At 35.8% G+C, this 17,219-nt stretch overlaps 1 long non-coding RNA gene across 1 annotated transcript in view; it reads left to right on the top strand.

Moving 5' to 3' along the window:
- LOC139671926 (uncharacterized) overlaps positions 1-16,626 on the top strand; it is a 43,525-nt gene extending 26,899 nt beyond the window's left edge. Inside the window, exons 2-3 of the long non-coding RNA XR_011697821.1 lie at positions 11,452-11,558; positions 12,330-16,626. This is a non-coding gene — a long non-coding RNA (uncharacterized lncRNA). The remainder of the gene's footprint in view (positions 1-11,451; positions 11,559-12,329) is intronic.
- Positions 16,627-17,219: the final 593 nt, after the last annotated feature.

Below are 17,219 nucleotides of genomic sequence, written 5' to 3'. Positions count from 1 at the left end.
GAACACTATTCACTGAAAAAAAAAACACTTGTCTCTTTGTAAATAAGTGTTGCCAATAAAAATAATTTACAATCATGAAAGCCAAAGAAATGTGATTTCTTAGCTAAGTGTTCAACTGGGTGATGGAAAGAGAAAGATATCTCCCAGCTGAAGCCTGCAGAGGATCATGTATCAATCACAATTTCTTAAAACAAATGCCAATGTGATTTTAACAGTATCATTAGAAATTGAAGTGCAATTTTAACATCATTAATATTACCCTTTATTTCCTAAACTGATAGAGTGTAGGCTAGAAGAAAGAAAGTATTGCAGCTGATGTTTTCAGTACAAATGCAAGATGTACACACCTAAAGAATATTGAAATTCTATGGAATTTAAACTTGTACATCACTTCAAGTACCTTTGATAATTGTGGTTGAAGACTTTTTTTTTTGGTTTATAGTTTCATGTCTGTGACTGCTTTGTTTCTTCCCACAGAGCAGTTAGCAGTAACAAAGGTGACTTGTGTAGTCATTTGTATGAAATGCAATGAGTGCACTGCAGATCTATCATCCCTGTGACATTAATTAAGGCCTGAAGACTTTGGTCTGTCACTAAATTCCTCCCCCTCATGAATTTACAGCATATAGCAACCTAGAATTCCGACCTAAAATGCAAGAATACTGGGATTATTTTCTCTGTTTTTTCTTCTATCCACTACTTTATTCTTTTCATATACAATGTCATTACCAGAATACTCTACTTTTAAAATTAATGAACACCAACAGTTTGTTTATATTTTATCTAAATGTATGAACCTGCTTACAGCATGTTTTCTTATCTGTGTGTAGAATACATGTGCATACAGACAGAGCAGGTGCATATTGGGGTTTTGCTTCCTTAAATTTCATGTCTGAATGCTAGAGAATTGTTTATGTGGTGAATACTTGTGTGGCAGATGATGCACCAAATCTCTGATACTCTTATAGTGAACACAGTGGGCAAAGCTGGAGACCAGAGGCCTTGAGGAGAGGGTCTTTACATTCAGGTACAGATCCACAGCACTCTTTTGGGATCACTAAGAATATGAGCACCTCTACAGTGAATTGTTCCTGAATTCATCTGAAAATAGGACCAAATCTTGGCAGCTGTAGTTGTAAAGCTCAAAATTTCACAAAGTAATTAATGGGTAAGGATATAGCATGGTCATGTGCATGTAACTCAAGAGTAATTTTTCGTTATTGTTGGATTTGATTTCCTTGCAAGTTTTTCAAAAGATTTGCAAATTAATTACCAGCATTTGCTTTCACATGGTAAAATTCTGCTTTTCTTTTTGCTAAGTATTTAAATAGATAGTAATTAGTTGTTAGCACTAGATGTTGTAAACAGTCTTGTTTTAATTAACAGTATTTATTCTCTTCTGTATAAATATATTTCACACACTTGCCAGTCTAATAGATTTAATCTTACTGTATGATATATTTAAACATATAAGGAAAGATAAAAAAAATTAGTCCAACTTCCTGTGAGGCTGGGACCCCTAAAAGAGAAGACATCAAGGGAATCTAGTTGGCATGCTTTGAACATAGTTTTGTGTATGTTTAGTTTAATATAACCAAGGAGAACTATGTCACCGATGGAAGAATTCTTGTTTTAGAGTTTATTCTAATTTAGAATGTCAGTAAGAGAGTATCCTTTACAATACAAACCTGACCAAGAAAAATTATATAGAAAATTAGTTGAGAAGAGCTGCTTTTAATTAGTAAATTTCCAAGTAATTCAGAAATGGAAAATTAATGTTATAAATGAATACATTATTCTTCTTCATTCCATAATCCAAATGCAAAATTAGTAGTTTATATTGCTAAGAGAATGCAGATTAACTTGGATGAGAACCCCAAGCCAGATTCATTTACAATTTTGGTGGTAAAAAGAGAGAGGTATTTTCCTTCCATAATACTAGAAGTATAAATCAAAATGACACTGCTCCTTAGGAAATTTGGGTTCTTGGATTTCAGTGACAGACCTGCTTGATGTGAGATGGAACAAATTTCAGAGGTAAGAATTTTCTGTTTCAGAAGCATACAGGTCTAGACATTTTTACTGCTGTTTTCCAAGCTGATTACTGCTTTTTTTCACAAATCCTAATCCATTTCATTTCATGATAGTTTATCTTCTGGTTGCGAGCATATTTTATCTTCTGCCTGCAAAAGTTTTCCACTCTTGTTCAGATAAAATCTTCTTTGAAGCAAAACCAGATGTCCTGGGAGATATACCCCTATAACTTTTGTTTTATTTTCCACTAGCTCAGTGTTTTCTGGGTTCAGTATTATGTTTGTCTTCAGTGTGTGTTTTGGTGATTTCAAAATTTGGTATTTTTACTTATTTTCTTTTGTTCTGTTCTTGCAGTCTTCCATTCTGATCATTATCCATAAAAGGGTACCAGTTCATTCTAATTTGAAAACTTAAAGTAGGAGAAAAAGCACCTTACTTTTCTGCTATAATATATGACTCATATAAATACTTGAATTGTGTACAAAGTTTTCTAAAAGGCAAAAGGCATGTTTAAATTTTTTTCATTTGTTATGAAAAAATAATTAAAGAAACATACCATTTGCTCTCCCAACAAGAAGCAGTTTTCTTAAGAATTCAGAAAATTTCATTGTGCAAATTCCATTTCAGTAGCTGACACTGCCTCATTTAACCTTAGTTCAGTATAGGACTGTTCCTTTAGGGAACCATTTGGTATGTGGATAGATGCCAGATTCTGGTGCATTTTGATTCAAAGTTCAGATAATGAAACTCATTGCCCCCATACCCCCACCATTTTTTTGCTTCTAGACAGTGAACTCTTTTCAGTGAGAAAATGCTTTTCTTTAACCTCAGAAATGCTCATTCTATTTAAAACCTAAATCCATGTACTCAGCTTCTTCGAAGAGAAAGGAAGGGAAAAAGCTTCTTTTCTACAGAGAATATTATTTCTTTCTGCCTTGCAATTTCTCTTTTAACTAAATAAAATCCTAATGTGTTAGTGAAACTAACTCCAGGTGTCTTGGAGATATAGACAGGACTCAATTTTGATTGAGCAAAAGGGAGTCTCTCTCTCCCAGCTCCTTTTTGTACCCCAGTTTACAAACTGGTGCTTTGACTTTGGTCAAAATGCTGGACTCCCATCTCAGTCATGTGTGTCATGAGATTTATTATTCAAAGGAGAAATAAAGTGGCTATAGTTTCGTTGTCAATACATCTGTATTCTTACTATAGCTCTTTAAGGACTGCAGATTTATGCAGCTTCTCCTGGAAACACTCCTCCCAGACAAAACTGTGACAGTTCTGCTCTTGCCCTGTAAAAAAGACAGCTCCCATGTTCGTGATCTCAGGGGTGGATTTGCACTGTGCTTCTGCTTCTTTCAGTTTTGCCATAGTGCTGGAGGGAAGGTGTTTCTGCTGGACAATACCTACCCATGAGGTGGCTCTCACCTTGTCCCCCTCTGTACCTGATGTTCCCAGGGAGAAAGGGGAGGTAGAAGGACAAGGTTCCCTCCCCTGTTCTCTGGTAGTGAAAGACGCATCAGTGGAAGAGATCTATTTGTACATGAGCAGTAGAGCTCCTTTCCTGACAACGTTACATCAGTCTTTAACTAAAAATTTACCTAAACACTTCAAGGATTTTTTTTCTGTGACTCTCAGGAAGTGGAAGGAGTGTTTTAACTTGGGTTTGTTTTTTTTTTTTACATTTATGTGAAATGTTCAGATGTGCATTTATTTTGATCACCAGTCTGTTTTGAGCCTGATTACATTTATAGAGTACTTTACCCAGCTTTTTAACCTCATTCTTGAAGTCTCCGCATCATTTTTAATGTAACCTAAGTTGTCTTATAGTGTTTTAAAAAATAAAAGCATGTAGTTAAAATATATGTTTGAAAATATATTCTCAGGAAGTCATGGCAGGTTGTCTTAACTGTGTTTTTACATTGCAACAGCAATAAAAAAGCCACTGTGGCTGTAATGAATGTAGAAATATTTATTTTCTGTTTATACTGACAAATACACCCTCAAGTGTTCTCTTTTAATGACTGCTCTCTCTCATTGCCCTCTGTGCAATGACTGTGTCAATGAGATCAAGTAATTCAACATCTTATGAACATGGAAGTTCCTAAACCCTTTATCCGAGTTTTTCTTGAAGAAAACTCCACAAAATGAAAAAAGGAATGTCAGCAGAATGCAGGCACAGTTCTGCAAATGCCAAGGGGCATTCTGCAGTGTGTCAAGGGATGATTTTGTTCTTTGGAGATATTTAGCCATATTCTTTTCATTTTCTTGATTTCCCTTTGTCTTGCATATGTCTGCTTTCTTCCCCAAATTTTTGTGAAGGGTTCCTGAAATTATTCTCCCCAGCCCCAAAAGCTTTGTTGGTCTGTAATGTACCGATGCGAGATAATGCAGAGTGAGGTTAGTGCCATCTCCAGAGGGCTGGACATCCCCAGTGACTCTGTTTCCATTACAGTCTTTGATCCCAATGGAGTTGCTAAAGGCTAGTCATGAGAAATGCTGCTGCTTCGTTCTCATGCTTACATGCCTGAAGTTGCATCTACTCAAAGTCAGACTGTGTTGTCTTGAAAGATATTTCCAATTTGTTTATGACTGTGTTGAGCTTTTAAGTCAGAGCAAATGTGAATCATCAGAGAAAGATAATACAGCTACTAAAAAAGTGCATCAGCAACTGATTTATAATTGTCCTGAAGTGGCTTTCTCTTATTTCTGAAGAGCTTTTAAAGAGAAATTACAGAGCCAAAATCACAGCTTGCTGAAGAAAAGTAGATATTATCATTATTTTGTTCAAGCTGTTGATCTGAGTTAGGAACTTGATAGGTTTTGCCTCAGGATGTACTTATCCAGAACAGTCATCATCTAGGGGGTGGCACTTGAAAACTGAATATTTCTAAATGTGCCATATAATTACAAAAGTCTAACATTTGCTTTTGTGTGTCCTCCCCTGTGTCTGTGTCCTCCCGTTTTTATTTTTTTTTCTCTAGTCATGTGTGGTATAGGCTGGCATGGTCCTTTAAGAAAGAAAATAGTTATAGCTATAATCTGATGATCTGGAACTTTAGTTGCCCACCCTTTCTTATTCTTTTCCATTCACCCCATCAGTGCTGCCTATTTACAGATATCATCTCTAGCATGTTGCTGTGAATTCTCTCATTTCTTATATTACTCCAACAGGTCTGGAGACATTACCAGTTTCCTTTTCCTTTCTTTCCTGAGATAAGCATCTAAACAGCATTTCCAGAATACAATTAATCCTATTTCTCACCATTACTATGAAACAAGATTAGATACCTGGTTTTATCTAGTCAACTAACTTTTAGATATTTGAGTCATTATGTATACCTGAAAGTGAAGGCCTAAAGCTATGCTCTTTTGGCTAGATATATGGCTGGTTCATATATATATCTCAGAGTGGCTTGCTGTCATTGGTGAAGAGACCCTTCTTTTAAAATTACAGAGCCAAATCCTCACCGAGCAACAATCATGTAATGACAAGATATCAGTTTGTTGCAGTTGAGGACTCAATCATAAATGAAATGTGTAAGCTGTGTGTGAGTTTTAAAAAATAATGTTACATTTGAGTTACATCAATGCAAATTCACAGAAATCATGTCATATCAAATGCTAAGTTAATGAAATGAAATGAAAACAAATCATATTCTTCTGATCCATACTCTTAATATATATGAAAACCACATTAGAATTTTTCTTCTTTGAATCAGTCTGCAGGGAAAATAAATTCATGCAGGAAATAAGATTAGAGCAAAAATATGAAAAATATAGGATGTAAACACCCTAGGTCTAATTTAGTAGTTCTTTACATGTTGAGTAATTGTAGACACCTGTGTATATAGGGAAATAAAATCTTTTCACATCAAGATAAGGAAGCATTTTGCATCAATTTTGCCTCCATAACTGACAGTGAAGAGAACAATGGCAGTGCCTTCAGGAGTTCTGACAGCTTGTCAGGATGGCTCCTGGGAGGCAAGCACAGTAGGTCTCAGGCCAGATTTGACTTTGTTGCTACCTAGCTTAATAAAGGTAAAATAGATCTTGAATAAGATCCAGCACCCAGATGATGCCATGGTGTCTTTTTGTGCTGAGGATGTTCCTGCACAGGGGATTTTCTGGGCTGAGAGAACCAGGTGGTGGAAGTGGGATCCTTGCTTCATAGGCATGTGGATAGCTGAGTTTGGAGAGGATCACACAGCATTTTGCCTGTGGGGTGCAAAGGCAACAGACTTCAGGTCTTAGTTTACTTTGGTTACTTTGGTTTGACAAACAGGAAAAGAGCTGCTGGTCTTGGTCTGTGTTGGTACCATCACCCTGTGGAAGTACAGGAGAAACAGCCTGTATGGCAAATACAAGCACCTGGGCAGGACACTGGCCTTCATCACCTCTTTTCTCTAAAATAAAGACAATTCCAGTGTAAGGCCCATGGGGTGGGCAGAAGTCCAGACCCTCAAGGCAAAGTTGACTCAAAGGTGTAGAACAGAGGGATTTGTTTGTAGTAGAAACTGGTAAATGTTTCAGGACTGTCCTATCCTAGAAAAATAGGCTTTACTTTAACCAAAGCTTCTGGCACTGGACATTAAAATTATCACAGAGGATTGTCTATACTAGAAGCAAAGAGAAAGCTGAAAAGCACCGAGGAGTGCTTGATTCAGTCTGATGCAATCCTCAAAGAAGATGTGGCTAATGTTCTATGCACCTCGACAAAGGCCAGCAGGGACATAAATAGAGAATTGTGATAAAAGGAAAATGCTAATCAGTCTGCTTACAGTGTCAATTGAGCAGCATTTGCAATGCCGAGCAAGGCCAAAAATTATAGGTGCTTCTACAGCAATAGTAGAAATCTAAAAATGGTAAAAAATTTGAAATGGTTGGCACACACAGCAAACTTGACAGAAAACACATCACAGAGACTGTTGAAGGGAGGTAAAAAAGGTTACATTGTGGTGCTAGGACATCATTTTTGATAGTACAGAGAGAATAAGAGAGTGTGAGTGAGGCACAGTACCAGAAAGATAATGCTAAGTTCAAATATAATGTGGGAAATTTGAGTATGATATTGTGGGAAAAAGAGCACTAAGGAATCTGTTAGGGTGAAATCCAGAACTAACTTTGATAGTAAAAATACAACATTTTCTTCAGTAAAACTGAAGAAGCTGCATTTAAGATAGATAAAATTATAGTACATTTTAACTATCTATATATAGTTCAGTGCCTCATAGGGATGAGATGTAGAAAAAAATTTTTAATGCAATAAAAAGCTCCTTCCTACACCAGCTTGTTTCGGAAGCTGAGGAAAACCCCCAGACATTACTCTGAACTTGGTCTCAAGGGGTGCACAGGACTTTACTCAAGAGTTACTAGTAGGTGAGCCACTCTGTGAGTGATCACAATATAGTACAAGATTGTATCATGAGAGAAAATGACAAATAAATCCAGCAGACAGATAATCAGTTTCAAGAAAAAACACTAGATTAAAAAAGAAGCAGTAAAAAATAAAACAAAATGAAAAATTCAACCAGACAATAAAACATTTTTAAAAGAACAGAGCAGCAGGCAAGAGCCTGGACTATGTATTGCAAGTCCAGTCAAACTGTGTACTGCAATTCCAGGAGAAAATGAAGTAATCAAATGAAATCTCTTCAAGAGTCAAGAGAAAAGCTATAATACCAAATGATGGGAAATGGAAAAAGGAAAAGAATGGAAGGCCTGAACAAAGGAGAAGAAAGAAAAGCTTGTAATATATGACATCTTAAAAAATAAAAGGAATTAAGAGGAATAACAGAACTTGAAGAGTGTTTTATAAAGGTGCATAGTCTATTGCACTAGAGAAGTGGTGGTTAATAATCCCATCCTTAAAGAGCCGTCTGGATGTGCAAGTCCTGGGACCTACAATGTGATACTTTTGCCCTTCTCCCCATAACAAGGCTATAGAGTCTGTGATGAATAAAAGGTCATTGAATATATGAATGAAGGTGATTTATTGTGAGGATTCCAGTAAGAGTTATTCCTGCCTCACTAGTGGTGGTTTCATCATTCTGGTTTACTGAGTGTGCCAGTGAATGTGTGGTTAAAGGGGATTGAGTGGTCTGAACACATTTATTTTCTAAATATTTTGACATTTTTTTAACCAAAGGCTCTTGAGGAAACAAAAGTGCTTTAAAGTTGAATAAAAAGCTCTTGTGTGGATTAAAGGATGGTTAGATAGGACACAAATGGAAGGGTTCAATGGTAATTTTTGGAGAGGTCAAGAGTTGGTAGAGAGGTCATTAATGATTCTCTTTCAGACCAGTTTTGTTCAAGATCTTCATCAATAATCTGGGAAAGGGATTGAATTGTAAAATCTTCAATTTCGCAGATGAGAGTAAGTTATTTTGGGAAGTCAAATACCGTGCTGCTGGTAAGGATTGTCAAAAGTGAGTAAACAGGGAAAAAAAGCAACAGACAAGCTTCAGAGTAGATAACTTTAAGGCAGAAAAAGTAATACAAATCATATTTCTGTGATGCTGAGCTCAGAAATGGGAGGTACAATTCAGAAGAGTGATTCAATTCATCATTGCCAGCTATGTGAAATTAACTGTTTGAAAAGGAGGGACACCATCAGGAGCAAGCTTGTGAATAAAGCAAAAGAGTATTGGTAACAAAACAAAAAAAATATTATTTTGCTACTATTTGAAACATTGATATCCCCATATGCTGAATATTGTGTGTATTTCTGGTTTCTGCATCTCAAAAATAGAAGTGGAGTTAGAGAAAGTACAGAGAAGAGCAACTAAGTAAGTAGGTAAAGCCATTGCCTTGCAAAGAAACACTAAGGAGTCTGAGACCCTTCAGTTTCAAGAGAAGAAAATGGAGTAGGACAAATGTTTGAAATACCTATAAAATGATGAATAAGGTATATGTGGAACTGTTATCACCACCTCACACTGTACTAGCTGACTGAGCAGTAACTGAATTTAACAGAAGGTGAGTTTAAACCAGACAATAGGAAGTACCTTTTTGCAGAGTGGACAGAGGACTTCTAGAAACTCTTGCAACCAGTGGTTGTGGACACAAATAATATCAGCAAGATCATAAATGAATAATAAGGAAAGTTGTGAAAATCCAGTGTGTGAGGAGCACATACTAAATGTCATAGTCAGGGACATGACGTCGAAGTTCACTAATACAGAGATTTTGGATGCTGGATGTCACCAAGAGGAAAGGAATGTTGCTAATCACAGTTAGTCTCCCACAATAGCGTCTCTTGCTTTCATGAGAGTCAAAGTATTGTCCTAAATGGGCTAATGATCTGCCTCAGTATGGCATTTCTTTTTTAGTAAATTTAACCCAGTTTTGAGTGAAGATTCTTTAAAAAATATTCTTGGTCTTTTAAGATTTCTTTCCCGTATTTTCAATAACCTTCACTAGCAGAAACTGAGCCAAGAATAGAGATTATTTCCACATGATAATATAATAAAAAAAGAGCTACAACTTAGATGAATGGAATGGGAGGGAAGGAAGGAAGAAAAATCTGCCTACCTATTTTGGGAGCATTAGTCAAACTTTATTGTTACTTCATTGTACTGTAAATATTGTGTTATTTAGCAAAAAATTCTCAATAAAATGGTACCATTAGTACCTTTACCTGTTAACTTGTCTCACTTTTTGCTAGTAGGTCTTCATCCAACCTCCGCACATTGTAAGGGACTCCATCTTTGTGTCTGACCAGCATATATAGGTTATAGCCATTTCTAATCCAGTAACCAGAATAATAACAATAGAAAAATTGAAAAATGCAAATAAGCTCTCCACTAGCAAGTTCAAATATGCTTTTAGCCCAGCTCAAAAATATTTCAAAACTACTGAACCAGTTTTAAAATCATGAGATATACCCTCTTTCTCTTGTTTAGATAGAATCACATGTAGTAATCACATGCACAGAAAAACAGAATTCTACTTCTAACAATGTTTAGAAAACATTACCATTCAGTTAAGAGAAGTAACCAGAGGTAGTAACCAAGAATTTTTAATGACATTCACAGAAGGATCATACTGGACTTTGTGCTCCCTTAGAAGGTTTTCTGCATATGTAATTGATTGTCCTCTTAGATCAGTGTGTTCGGGAGTAATGCCCATGGAGTTACACATCTGTAAGTGAGGAGAGGCACAGCAAGCCCAGCTGACTCCATGAGTAGCTAGATTTACATTTACATGAAATAAAAATCTCCAGCCTATGGGGACACTTCAGCATTTCAGCACTCATTGTCAGAGCAGATTAACATAATCAAAAGATTATAGTACTTGTGACTGAAAACTCTTCTGAAAAATCTAACAGTGTCCCAGTACAAGGAGCAGCAAGTGGAAAGCTTGAAAATTTGGGCCTTGTTTTGATGCCCTCATGAAAAGTAAGAGTTTTGGAAAAATCTGGCCTATGTTGTCATTCTGAATACTAAAAATATGGCTTCATATGTGCAATTCACGTCACTTCTGTATTTAACAGTACCCAGTGCAGCAATGCCACCATATGGTGTAGTCCTCTTAGTTATATCAGAATTTAAATGACAACACCAACAGGAGCTCATGGAAATACAGGGATTATGAGTCAGTATAGGGATAACTGTGCCAGGTACAGACATCCTCAGACGGCAGAGTGGGAAATGCCTGAGAGAATTCATTAGTTTCTAGCATCCCTCCCCATTACTTTCAAGCCCTTAACGTCTGTCAGTAGGATTCACCAGCAGGTTGATGTCTCCTATCTTTTGAATGCTGCAAGATGAAATTTCCCCACATAGAGCTTGGAATAAAACAAGCTGTGTGCAACTGAGCAGGCAGGAAATGCATAAGACTGAATGTAGTGTGCTCTGAGTTTTTTCTGCCCAGGCACGATACCTCTAAGGGGAGAGCACTATGCAGTGAGTAGAAAAACGGTCATTTGTCATAACGGGATCCTTGTTAAAGTGTACTGGAACTTTCTACACTTTTTCTAATGCAACATTCATGAAACATACAGTAATTGTTTCAATTCCTTAAAGATTTGGCATTAATAAAGCAGGTCAAAACTGCATTGATTCCACTGTTCTGGACAGCTGCACTTTGAGTATCCACTCTACCTTATCTCCCTCCACATTTGCAAGTGGGTAGTCCATTTCTACAGTTCTTGTAAAGTGTCGTACACTTTTAGAATAGTTTTGAAGGGTACCTACACCTAAAATCTGCAATATGCTTGCTCATCCTTTGCACTGAAAGCAGATCTGTTAATGTACTGTAATGCTTATCACGGACTTCTTCAAAAACACATTGATGTCAACAGAAGATTCACAATATCCTCAGTGAAATCCAGATTAAATCCTTCTTCCTTACTATTACTGTGTGGATGGACACAGATAATCCATTCTCACAAGTATTTCCTGATCTCTGTTTTGATAGGTGACACATCAATTCTTTGTGCTGAGAAGTATACATCAAACAGCATCTTAACAGCATTGGTATCTGCGGTATTCTTTCACACAGTGATAAAGGCACTATATCACCAGGTATTCAATTTTATTTCTAAAAATACACTGATAGACAAAAGAGCCCTAAGTGTAGATTTAATAGAATATAAATTTGAAAATCTTTGGTTTCACATTTACATCCTCTTCCTGATTTACACAATACCTTTCTTTTAAACAGAGAGACACAACAATGAAAATCTCACTTTTAATAGCATACTACTCTAAATATATATTTCCTGTGGAAAAGCGCTTTTTTTAAAATAATAATAACAGTCTTAGTCAAAAGCCCAACAGCTTAACAAAGCCACAGATTGATTTCAGGTTTGTGTTTAGAAACTCACGCAAACTGAAGTTCTAAAACTATTTTATTCTTACTAATTCCAGTATCATTAACAGAGAATAGGTTCCAAAAATCCCCTTTGTATTTATATCAAGGCCTTAAAATATTGATTGTCTTTTGATACATAGCAGTCATCAACAGTAGGAACAAAAACAACAGAGAGAGAAAGAAAAGAGGTTCTCATGGACAGTTAATATTCATAAAATTTATATCCAGAATCTAGAACTACCACTCTATAGTTTGTGTATTACAGACTAAAAGAAAACTGATCAGTACAATCTGATCCCTCTTAGATTTTCTAAACCTCATAATGTAGCTTTCTAAAGATAATGAAAAGGTGCATTTTGGCTCCAGCATGTTGTAGGTTGAATTTTATTAGAATACTTGTTCCTGAACAAGCGAGAAAGGGAAGTCATGGGGAAACAGTATTATCTTGTGCTGCATTTTTATAATTTGACTTTCTCAAACAGGTTTTCACTTCTGACTGTGCTGACTGCTGATGTCAAGGAATGGAGACAATACCAGAAGCCCATGAAGAATGCTCCAAGATCACTGTTTTCTCTTAAAATTAGAAGATGCATAAAATGAAAACAGTATAAAAATGAAGGTGAAGCAGTCATTTTTGTAAATGGTGTAATGAGGATTGCTGGGTCATATTTGTGCCTTAAAAGGTATCTGAAAATTTCTGGTTATGCCTGGATCTGTAAAGTGCTGTGACATTTGGCAGTGCAGACTAGGATTCAGGCTTTATCACAGTATTTTGGTATTGTCAAAATCACTAGAGTACAGGGTACACTGTTGACTCTGGCTGTGGAATAGATGGTGCCTATTTCAGCACTGAGTGGCAGAGGCAAAACCATAGTTGATCCATCGGAAAGCCCACTGTTGCAAAGCAACCTACCCTCAGTTTTCAGACAGATTTAAAGGAGGACAGTGAGTCTCAAGTCTTGATAGTAGGTCTTTATGAGATTTTGTGATCTTTGGAGGGTGAATTTTGCTACAGGAAATGAGAGAAAAACATTAAAGATGAAAACTGAATCTTTCAAGGTGACCTACAAAGATTAGATATCCAGGTCTCATTAAACTTTTGCTAGTGCTCTCAAGAAATAGAAGATATGAAGAGGACCTGCTTTCCAGGATAGTCCCTACCCTACATTGCAAGCTGGGTTTGTGAGAAGTCATAGTGCTCCTTCTTATGGCTGCTTGCAGGGTTCATTTTCTTCTTTACTCTTTGCTATACTGAACAGAGGTTGACTTGACACTCTAGAATTGAATATATTCAAGTTAAAATTTCAGACAGATTCTAAATTTGATACCTTGCAGATACTAGACACAGTCTTCTTAACTAAGCCTTGAGCTGTAAACATATTTCTGCCAGAGTTCAACAATTTTTTAAATATCTAGGTTTTTAACATAGAATCAAATCTGTTGTCATTCAACATGTCAAGGATAAGTCCCTATGTACAAACATTTTTAAAATGTTTTGGAGTTAACTTCATCATGGCAGCTTGAGCTATAAAAAACATGACAAAGGAATCAAGTTGATGTAAACTCTGTATCATTGTCTATGAATAATGCAATACAAATGTGCCAGATTTGTACTTCTGGGTTGCAAGACTGGTGCACAGATGTGGTACTCATGATAATGGAATTATTTTCTGAGGTTCAGGCTAACTTAATAAGTCCAAAGAAGAAAGATTACATGTTGGTGATCTTTCATTGAAAGAACTGCAAGGAAAATTTCAATTTTTACATCCAAGAGGCTGAATTCTGGGCCAGGAGTGGTTTTAAGAAGAGCTCCAAATCAGTCTTGCTGAGAAGCAAGGATAAACAAAGGATTACTTGATGTATTCAAGCATGGAGAAATACAAAGAGGCTGAGGCTGCTTTGATAAAAATGCCCTGTGCCGATTTGGCCCACACCTCTCAAAACCAAAAACAATATAAGTGTCTCAATAGTAACAGAAGTGCAAAAGTCATGGCAGAAAGTTTTTACTGGGCTTTTGAGATTGTGGAAATCTGATTATTTCTTTTCAATTATCAATAATTTGATTAAGATAAACATGTATGGTGCCTTGAAACTCCATTTTTGCAGTAAATATTGGTTGTTAGAAAAGTCTGATACAGACCAAAGAACTGTGAAATAAAACTGGGTGGATCTAGACAGTCTGTGAATGAGAGCATTAAAATTCAAATGGCATTTTCCTGGGAGCAACAAAGGGTTCAGATAGAGTTTATTTTCTGAATGTCTAAGCTTCTTTAAGATGGCTTAACTGCTAATGTTAAAAGTGGTGACTGAAGGCGGTTAGGCTCAGCTGGTGTCGCACAGCTATGTATAAAACAATTACTTAAAGCAGTGCTTTAGTTCAGATGATTGAACCCAATAATTTATACTGCAATACCCTCGATGCTGCATAATCATTATGGATAAGCAATTTTCAAAGAGCTCTGAATGTTTGCATCTTGCAGAGATGCACCATTACCTCATAGTACGATCTATGTTGGACAGTGAGACTAACAAGACTATCTTGAATTAAGTAATCAGTGGCTCTCTAGGAAACAGAACTGTCCATTGGGTAACTTCTGTATTTTGCTGTATTTAACAGGTTAATAATATATGCCAGCACTCTAATTTGATTTTGAAGGATTAAAATATATTTGCTTAATTTTATTGCATATTAATATCTCATTAGTTTTTGGAAGACTTTATCCCTATTTTTTTATCTCTTAAGAGTCTACCAATATCATAAACCAAATGTTTATTCAACCTTCAGTCAGCATTGCCTTAGAGGATTATAAAGCTGAATAAACCAAGCTATTATGCCTTTTATTATTATAGCTTTGAACAAAATGAGCTTGTTACTATATAAAAAAGAAAGGTGGATGCATCTTAGAAAGATTAACCATATTTTGGATAAGGCATCTAGTTTGCAGATAGTCCTAAAATATTGATATAAAATATTAAATTTATCCTCACAATCAAAAGAAGAAAACATCAAATTTATGGTTTCATGTCTGGAAAGAGATCAACAAGCTTCAGTTATTTGAGAATAGCTTTTACAACTAAACTTGATTAACAAAATAAACAAGGACAAAGAGAGAGATGTGGCTGTAAGCATCAGAAACAACTCTTGTTACAAGGATTACTTTTGCAGTCAGGGAGGAGTAATGGGTCTGCCGCAAGTGACGTCATAGTGCAGTGTGGTATTTGGCACTTCCTGTTACTGAGAAATTGAGTGTATGCTGATCCTTAAACCCATAAATACTGAACTGAGTGTAAAATCTGAACTTTCAATATAGAGAGTTGAAATTTTTCAGCATAGCCATTATGAGGTCAGGTACCTACCATTTCTCCAGCTAGAATGATAGTAGACTTTTGAATTATGCAACTAGTTTTCTGTTGTTACTTTGAAGAAGATACTCTTTATCATGAACTAGCCATCCATTGCATATTTAGGACTGCAGATGATGTGCATAAAAATATATATATATATAAAATTTGAGTGATATTATGACAGCACTGAAATTGAACTTAAGATTTATAGTTGCTTGTACAAAGCCCTCTACTCCTAAGTTAAAAGCCATGCTTTTCATTGGCATGCTGTTAACAGAACCATCAGCCTCTAAATATGATCTGTCTATCATTTTGGAAGGGTTGTGTATGATACTTAATAGTTTAAGCTTATTCTTCATTCCAAGATCCATAAAACTCAAATTCATGAATACACTGTCACTTGCAAAACTGTTTTGAACCAGATCCAAAGAGCTTTCTTAGATAAATACCCCAAGATGACCTTTGACTGTGTTTTTAGTGTTACAGAGTAAGTGTGGGTTTGTTCAATGCAAAACCACTTTAAGATTTTTATCCGTAATTTCCCATGAAATTTTGGGTTTTTTTTTTTCATTTTTTGTGGCAAAAATAGACTTCTTCATTTTGGTGACTTTTATGACAGAGTACTAAGGAGGTTAAACAAGCTACACAGTTGAGGAAGCCATTATTAAAATATACAAGATAACAGTGGCATGTTCAATAATGTACCCTTATTATCATATGTTAAGAGATCAGAAAGCCTAACATTTTCCTTGGACTATTTCTAGTATTGTATGCTTTACAACTGTGATAAGGTTCTTTAGCTATTGTATGCCCTGAAAACTTGAAAAAAATAACTTCTGGGTTGATTTTACAAACAGGAAGACAAAGAAAGTAATGATTTTAACTGTACCTTTCCTTTTCTTATTGAAATTATGTTCTGCTGTACCTTGGATTACTGATCAGGACTAAAATAACATTGCTCACTTCTTCTGGTTGGGTTTTTTTTGCATGGTTCATTTTTTTTTCCTTTTGGGTGTGGAGATTTCAGGAAAATTTCTGTGTGTTTATGAAGTATTTAATGTAGAAATAAATTCAGTAGGTTAGTCTGTGAGTATTTAATTTTTTTCAGAAGACATGCGGTTACTTGCAATGTATATAAAGACAATCTCCTCATCCCCACAAGTGTACATATAAACAAATAAATATAATGGACTGAATCTGTTATGATGCCAATCACATGCAGTATTGAGCTATTAATAGTGGATTTGCACACAAAACCAGTTTCTTAATCTTAATTCAAAATAATTATTTCTATTTTTAAAAGGAAAAAATGGAAAGTGATAATAATTTAAAAATCAGGAAAATATTTGTTTTTACTGAAGAAAAAGTTATGTTCTAATGATTAAAGAGGTCTAATATTTTTCAAGATTTTTGTAGTTTTCTGCTTTATGGTCATTGAAATAAAGGTATGAAGAATGATTCAGAGGAGGAAGCCTCATTATAGAAACAAGGAAAAGAAAAGAAATTAAAAGAACTTGGAGCTGGGGTGGTTCAGATAAAAACACACGTAGCTGGGGTGGCATCACTCTGGCAGCAGAGACTGCGTGATCGAACCTGGTACAGAAACAAATAGATGCCAATGGAAGAGCTAGGAAGAAGATTAAATAGCTAGAACTGCACAAAGGGGAATTTTATCCTCTTTAGCATTAGTAGTCCTGGTTGCCTCTATCTGCCCACTGCCAACACAGCTGCTGTTATCTTTGCCTGGCATTCCAGCAAAAGGAAGGGAGCAGAGCTACTGAGGTGGCAGAGGTTGCACACGAATTGCAGCCTTCATATTTTCTACATGTAATATTTCTCTTTCTGACAGGATGGATGATCTTTTTAAACACAGTATAGGCTAAAGTACAAATACACTATTTATTTTCTCTCATCATATGGGCTGCCTTTTGATATTTTATTGAGAATAAATACAGACTGCAACCATCTGTGTCTGGGCCCTTCTTCTGTATCTTCCCACAGTTATTTCTTCTATGATTTATTTTAGC

This window comes from Pithys albifrons, chromosome 5 (assembly GCF_047495875.1).
Source record: "Pithys albifrons albifrons isolate INPA30051 chromosome 5, PitAlb_v1, whole genome shotgun sequence".
Lineage (NCBI taxonomy): Eukaryota > Metazoa > Chordata > Aves > Passeriformes > Thamnophilidae > Pithys > Pithys albifrons.
Note: the sequence above shows the minus strand (reverse complement) of the source record. Positions and strands in the feature narration are given on the sequence as shown.